General features: G+C 37.1%; 1 long non-coding RNA gene across 1 annotated transcript; it reads left to right on the top strand.

Annotated features, from left to right (window-relative positions):
• The first annotated feature begins 5,941 nt into the window (after window positions 1–5,941).
• Window positions 5,942–7,571, top strand: LOC147624559 (uncharacterized). The gene is made up of 2 exons (XR_015269109.1): window positions 5,942–6,695; window positions 6,797–7,571. It is a non-coding gene; the product is annotated as an uncharacterized LOC147624559 (long non-coding RNA).
• The last annotated feature ends 739 nt before the right edge of the window (window positions 7,572–8,310 follow it).

Genomic DNA, 8,310 nt, shown 5'->3' with positions numbered 1-8,310 from the left:
AAGATCCTCGAGGTTGCTATGCAAACCCTAATGTAGAGTTCATCAAGGAAGAGTTCATTAAGAAAGTGTGGAGATTTGAGCAAATCTATGTATAGATTGTAGTTATGTTGCCCATTTGAGCATATTTAAATATTACTCAATTTTATTTTGTAGATTTATGCAAAGTTGTTATGTAGAGTGGAATCTATAGACTCGTGGTATCAATTTGTAAAGTTTGCAAGGATTAAGTACAAAAATTAATAAATCTTGCAGTAATATTAAAATAGTGAGTAATTTGATTAAATCTTTTCTAACCTGGGATCGTATCCTACAAGCAATTATGTGTCTTTAAGAGACATTACTGTAAACTTCAAGAAACCATTAATGTTATTGAAAATTCAAGCAAGAAAAGCAGAAGTATTGGATCTTTGTTAAAATTGATACATGAAAAACAAGATTAGTGAGTCTTGTGGGAGTTATGTTAGATTGATCAAGTTCTTGCAATCTTTTATGACACATTTTGTTCTTGATCAAGAAAGTGATTAACAATAAATAATAGTGCCATGTGATTAATTATTAACCTTACCAAGAACCAATGAGATAACACTTTAATAAATACTGTAAATATCACGTGAGACATGCAGCACAAGTTTCTTTCCCCTAAGTTGTTGCTTGACTTGTACAGTTAACTAACTCTACTAGGAATCAAACCTAGTCTATTGCTATAAAACCAATGTGCTCTATACACCACAATTTTGGGACTATTGGTTATTAGAGAAGCAGTATAGATCATAAATTGATTTGCATACAAAAAGAATTTTTAGAAAGATAAAGGTGTAGGAAATGTGCAATTCAAGATGTTCAGTGTTCACAAACAACTTCAAAGTAGGAAGCAAAAATAGACAAATTGGTTAACACAAAATAGAGACTTATAAAGGCAAATCAAACTCAACATTTTGTAGAGTTTTCCCTTTTAACAAAAGAAAAGATTGTGAGATCTCTCTATTGAAAAGCTTGTTAGGAAGATGTTAAAGATTTATGACTTTTAGCATTTGCATATTTTTTATCCATGGATCATCTAGAGATGCTATTTCTTGCAAGAATGAGCTACTTTGATAAGCAAGTTTCGAAAATGGACAACTAAGTATTATTTTCATGCACATGTAACCAATGATTCCTAGATCTGACAACTATTGTTTGGTGGGTATACTCTTTCAACTCCTTAAATTAAATATTTTAACTCAACTCTTCTAACTCCTTAATTATGAAGTATTGACATCAATTCCTTAATTATGAAGTATTGACATCAATTCTTTCAACTCCTTAAATTACAACTTTTAACTCAACACTTTTAACTCCTTAATTCCCAAGTATTGATGTCAACTCTTCCAACTTCTTAATTTCCAAGCATTGGCCAAACATCAACTCTTCCAACTTCTTAATTCCAAAGTGTTGTGGCCAAACATCAACTCTTCCAAATTCTTAATTCCCAAGAATTTTGGCCAAATATCAACTCTTCCAACTCCTTAATTCCCAAGAATTTTGGCCAAATATCAACTCTTCCAAACTCCTTAATTCCCAAGTATCGGCATTAACTATTTCAACTCCTTAAATTAAAACTTATAAAAAACTTAATGCTTACCCTTCAAAGAATTTGAGGTGATGCTAGGAGAAGCCAATCACCATGTTTGATCCTTGGGAAACAAGAGTCTCATAAAGCCTACTATTGGAGGAATTATTCTTTCAATTATAATGAGAAGAATAAGGGAGGTCTGAAGATGGTGGGCCTCAAATAACTATGTAGATTCTTATCTCTTCTTCATGCACAACTTCTAGCCTCATCATTGCATCTACTTTTGTGGTATCATTTGTGTTGCCAAAAATATTGCCAACCTAAAGAAAAGAGGGACCTTATACATTTGTTTTGCCAAATTTATTGTCAGCCTAAAGAAAAGAGGGACATTATACATCTAGGAAGTTTTTGGAGATTTTATTTCCCATACATCAAAAATATATATGAAAAGGTATTTCCGAGGGATTCTAAACACCAATAAATTGTGATGTGACCATGCATAATGGCACATTATGCATAACATGAAATATTCCATTTTGGCATATTGGTCTCAGGAATGAGCCTAATCCTCTCACTCTTAGTGTACACACACACACACACACACACACACACACATTGAACATAAGGGAGAGACAAGAGAATATACAAATTTCTAGTTCATGAGAAAGATCTCGAGGTACAAAACCCCCTTATAATATAAATGTAAGGCTTATAGTCTTTGAAGGGGATGAGTTCCAAAGCTTTGTGGAGGGCCTCAAATTTTTTGCGTGATAATGATTTAGTGAAAAAATCTACCACATTCTCATGTGTACTATAATAGATTAGATTGATCTCACCTAAATACGGAGTCTCTCTCTAATATAGTGCTAGTGCACTTCAATGGGCTTGGTCCTAGTCTTGGGGAGTTCACTTAAAATATATATAACTCTACTATATACAATCATTAGGGAGGGTTTTTTTCAACCAAGATTTTGAGAAAAAATTTACAAAAATCTACTTACATAAGGGGGTTTTAAATGACATTTTGAAAAAAAAAACCCGTAAGTTTATAAAGAAAAAGGGGTCATTCTATTAAGTCAAAATTCATAGAAAAGGGTATTTATTAATACCCTTTTGAATTCTCTTTGTATGTAGGTCTTCCTAGTACACCCCCCAAGGTCTTGGCATGAAAGAAAGGATTCTTTAGAACTGTCATTGCACTTTGATTGTTAGTGAGAACTAAAAGTACACCCCCCAAGGTCTTGGCATGAAAGAAAGGATTCTTTATAACTGCCAATACATTTTTAATTGTTAGTGATGATAGGAGTTGAAGTGAAACAAAGATCCTCCATCAATCTTCTTAGCCATACACATTCAACTGTCACTATGAATGTTATTTTGTATTCAACTTTGTAAAACAATGTTCCTTGGTTTCTTCTTGCTTAGCCAAGATATGCATGAGTTACCAATGAAGAAGCAATTTCCCTATGTCGACTGTCATGTATTATAATCACGTACCCAATCACGATCACTTAAGGTTTGCACTTGTAAATCACCCCCCTTGGCATAGAAAAATCTAAGGTCTTGAGTGCCTTACAACTAAATCACCCCCCTTGGCATAGAACAATCAAAGGTCTTGAGTGCCTTGAAACCCCCCTTGGCATAGAATAATAAAATTCCACAAATAGATTCGGCATCTAATAGCTGAGAATAAGTGATAATGTCAAACATCAAGATTCTTTAAGATCTTATTGTAGACTGAGATTTACACTAGGTTTCATTGGTGTAGAGATTGATTTGTAACTTTCCATATTGAACCTTTTCAGAAGTGCTCAATGTAATTTGATTTGTAACTTTCCATGTTGAACCTTTTCAAAAGTGCTCAATGTAATTTGATTGCTTAATGACTATTCTATCATCTTGCCGTATCATCTTGCCATATTGAACCTTTTCAGAAGTGCTCAATGTAATTTGATTTGTAACTTTCCATGTTGAACCTTTTCAGAAGTGCTCAATGTAATTTGATTGCTTAATGACTATTCTATCATCTTGCCGTATAAATTGCATACCCAAATAGTATTTAAAAAGACCAAGTTCTAACACCTTAAAATTTAAGGCAAGGTCAGTCTTAGAGGCTATGAGTGATCAAATCCTCATTGGTGCCGGCATGTCATCAACATGGAGCATCGACATAGCTCTTTCAATATCTAATTGGTTCACTTTCCATCCATAGTGGGCTACCAAAGCAGTAAAAAATTTGATAGTGGTCATGTACAGGAACTGGGAGCAAAGGTTTGATCATAGTCAATGCCTTTTTGTTGGGCATAACCTTTTGTAATAAGGTTGTCTACATATTCATCAACCTTTCTCTTAACTTTGTAAACCCACTTAGTATCAATTTATTTCTTACCAAGAGGTAGATCCACTAAATTCCACACATTATGTTTTCTCTTAACTTTGTAAAACTACTTAGTACCAATTGCTTTTTTACCAAGAGGTAGATCCACTAAATTCCACACACTATTTTTTTGAATGGCTTAAATTTCATCCTACATGGCTTTAGCCCAATTTGGATCTTCTTGAGCCTCTTCTAAAGTCTCAAATTCATCTACATCACGTAGAGAACTAAGAAATGAAAGTCAACAATATCTACTGATGAGAAGAGATGGTTTTAATACCGGATCTGGATCTACTTTACTAAGGAGCAGATAATTTGCTATCCTGCAAGGTGCTTCTAACCCATTTAGGCATAAGCCTAGACTCATTAATTACTTATCTTTTAGAATTTACTACATCTTCTAGTTAATCAAAAGTTGGTGCATTAACTTCTTGAGCCCCTTCTCATACATTTTCTCCTTATCAAGTTTTCGTTCGAGAAAAGAAAGTTGTGCATCATTTTTAGCTTGATACATGTTTTGCAAGAATAAATACATGGAATAATTGCTCTTTTAATAAAAAAAATCAATTAATGCCAAAGCTTGTGCATCATTTAAATCCCATCTTTGTTGATCTATAGTCATTTGAGGGGAATGTGGTTACATCTATTGGTCCCCACCCTATTGAAGAGTGTTGGAAGCAATTATGCTAAAATGGGGCTCATCACCCCCACTAACTAGACCTTGAATACCCTTGGTTATTAGAATTGTTTTACCATGAAACTCTATAGGGAATAATTTGACCCATCTACTTTGTCTTCTTTTACAAGAATCCCAAATAAATTAGTTCATGAATTGTTAGCCATGAGTGACTAATGGTGAATATGGGGAAGGAAGATATTGGAAGAGCTCAACAGGTTTATATGGTTGTGACCATGAGTCACTAAATCCTGATGACCTAAATTTGATCACAATAAGATCAAAATTGAACCTTGAAAGGTTTGAACCTCTTGAAACAGGTGACTTAAGAAAGCTGGTGAAAATCTTGGATAAAGAAACTTTGTGAGAGATCAAAGAGCCATTGATTGATCCTTGACTTAAAAAAATCAAAGAATCCTTAAACTTTGTTGCTGTTAATGAAGAAGCTTGTTGTAACGAATCTCCCGCTTTGGCATCGAATAATCAATGCGCTTTGTGTTGGGGTGTGTGTTGTTTTGTGGAGAATAAATTTTGAAATTCTGCTTAAATATCAGAATCTCCCTTTTTGGCAGAATCACTGAGAATCGCCCTTTTTTTTCCAAACCAAGGGAGTTTACACATGGGGCAGGCCGCCCAAAACATGGCGGGCGGGTCTCGGGGCATAGGGGCTACACACCGCCAATTCCTCAAAAATGAAGAAATGAACTAAACCCTTCTTTGATTGGCTGGAGAATGAGTGTGCCATATTTGGGTAGCTTGGGAGGCCGTCCAGAACTCCTTGAAATTTGGCACTGATGTGGATGCCAGCAAGGATAGAAGATGTGCAATGTTACGGCAATGTGTAAACATGCGAGCACCCAGATCCATTGTGTAAACATGCTGCTATTGGTTGAATGGCCAGTGTGTAAATCACCCACGTCTACGTAGAAAAATGACGATTTTGGCATCTTGCAAAGGACTGTTGTGAGCTACCAAAAGTTGCATCGACTGTGGCACAATGCTGGCGTGGTAGTAGAGCAGAGGGAGAGTGTGTGTGTGTGTGTGGACCAAAATAGCCATAACCTTTTTTTTGGGGGTAATGCGCATTGTGATATGATTTATTGATACTACCCACGCACATGCTACACACATAAAGTTAGCCTTGACAGGTGTGGCATCAATTGTGCTAGAATTGCAACACTGCAGGTGATTCTACATTCACTAGGCCCGCACACATTGCCGTGTTGGGCAAATATCTGCATTTGCCACATCAGCTTCTGAGGCGCAGCACGACCTGAAAATTGAATACCGACCCTTATATTCAAGGGGAAGGCCAAAATTAAGCTTGGCCTTCTTAGCAAACAAATTTTCCTATTTCTCATATATAAAATTTAGAAAACTTTCCGCCTTCTAGGTTTTGAGGGCCAAAAAGGGAGCACTGCGAGATTAGGGTTTGAACGCAAGGCGTTTTCTGCAGTCATGGTGTCTTGCAAGGTTGCTCCGCACATCCGCCGACTGGGAGCTGCCCTCTTGCACCATCATGCAAGAGGCTTCTGCCACACGGTGGATGCTGGTCCGGAGCGGGAGAGGCAGAAGCAGGAGAAAAGGAGAGAAGAAGGAGATAGTTTTGCAGAGCGAGATGGAGCACCGCGCGAAAGACAAGATTGAACTTCTCAGAGCCAGAGGGCTCAACGACGTCCACAGCCTTTTTGAGTTACTTGAAAAGCGCCTCGCCCAAGCGGCGAACGAATGAAGGGCACCGATGCTGTCTTGGGCGAGGCGCTCTTCAAGTAGCTCAAAAAGGCCCGAATGAAGGGCACGGATTTGTGGGAAGCGATCCTTAGATCCGATGCGGTCTTGGCAGCGTGCATCGAGCAGTGCACGAACGTACGTGCTGCCAACATAGGCAAGCAAGCCCTTCACATTTACAACGTGTATTCTGTGTTGTCGCAGCATGTGCATGCGGGCAAGCACTTGGCTGAGCTGCAGGCCCAAAGGGGAGCAATAGAGTTTCAGAGAGGGCCTTTGTCGCCCGAGCAGGTTGACTTGTGTGTTTGGGATCGGCCGCTAACGTGAAGCTTGTAGAAGACAAATCTTCTGATACAAGCCAGGTAGACCTACTATTCTTCTTTGTCCTTCTATGTTTATTGCTTATTTGTTCATTGTTTGAATGTTGCCCTTATATTCATTTTTTTAATTATCGATCGGACAGGCGCATGTGATCAAAGAAGGATGCTGAAGAATGTCTTTTTGTGGCCAGCTTAGGGTTAATTGTGTGGATTAGCCACGGATATTTTCCCTTAAAAGGGACTCTTAACATTTTGCTGTAGTTTTGCAAAATGGAACACTCGTCATTACCATTTTTTTCTCCTGCATTTTTAAATGTCTTTTATTTTTTAAATGTATTCTCGTTTTGCCTTCCCCCTCAAAAGCTCACTGTGCACCAGGGTTGCCTTTTGATGAGTGGCCCCGCCTCCCTTTCCCTTTCCTTTTTTATAATTTCAATGTAATCTTTAATGGGCAAAATTAAACGGTGCCAATATAAAATGGCTGAAAGCCCTCCATATCTGCAGAGCCACAGACGGGCTGTCAAAAATGTACAACTTGATAGAATTTCAAATTTTACAGCCTGTAATCATGTATTATATAGTATAGTCACATGGCATTTCATTTTTTACACCGGGTCTCGGATTTTGTATCTGTGCTACTGGTATTGCAGTGTGGGCTTACTTGTTAGATGAATACAATGCCATGGCTCTCTTTGATGAGAAGTGAGATGTGTGAAATTATGAGCCGTCTTGTATGCTCTTAAAGCATTTTGTGAAGAAAGTCTCCTTTGTAGTAACGCATAACTCCAGATAGCGTTGTTAAATCCCTTATAACTTGGTCGTATGTTCTCCAAATGAGAACCTTCCAAAAACAAGAATTGATTCTCACATTGATTTCGATAGGGTTACGTGGGTGCTTTTCTTGAAACTGTTGTAACTCCCAAAATAGAACTCTTTTGATAGTGTGTCTGAAATACACATCTTTTTTAAGAAAAGTAATTTTAAAGTTTTTAACTCTCAGTAATAGGGCACATAAAAATAGTCTTTTAAATTCATTAGTAATGCACATTTAAAAAAAAACTCACACTTAAAAAAGGGTTATCTTTTGACAATTCGGAACATGAGTGATCTACTAACACATTTTCTTCGACTTTGATATGGGTGATCTCGAAGTTATTGTTTCCTAGATTGGCAAACTAGTGTCTTTGCTTTCGAGATTGTTTTAATTGACACAAGAAATACTTGAGCACACAATGGTGACCCAAGATAGAGAACGTGCTATCTTACAAGTAATATACATGAAGTTTTATCTTCTTATTTGTGAAGCTTTCTACTCTCTATGTCAATCACTCCGTGGTTTTGATACAATATTGCACAAAACCATTTGTCACTTAGATGGGATTTGATGGTACATGGTCAAGTGAAATTGGGGCAAACCAACAAATGGATTGAATCGAGTAGTCTTTTACATTCGTCAAATCTCTTTTCAATAATGGCATCCCAAAACAAAGCTTATTGAGTCTATCCATCAATGGTGTTGTTGTTACTAATGTGAGCATATGCATTAGTCTTATATGCATAAACCTGACGCAGAAGTTGCATACACGAGGCTTATGCATATGGCTAATGTTTGGGTCTCATGCATGAAGCACCATTTATATGAGGCTTATGCATAAGT

This window comes from Cibotium barometz, chromosome 25, assembly GCF_041138505.1.
Source record: "Cibotium barometz isolate CiBa-2024 chromosome 25, ASM4113850v1, whole genome shotgun sequence".
Classification (NCBI taxonomy): domain Eukaryota; kingdom Viridiplantae; phylum Streptophyta; class Polypodiopsida; order Cyatheales; family Cibotiaceae; genus Cibotium; species Cibotium barometz.
Note: the sequence above shows the minus strand (reverse complement) of the source record. Positions and strands in the feature narration are given on the sequence as shown.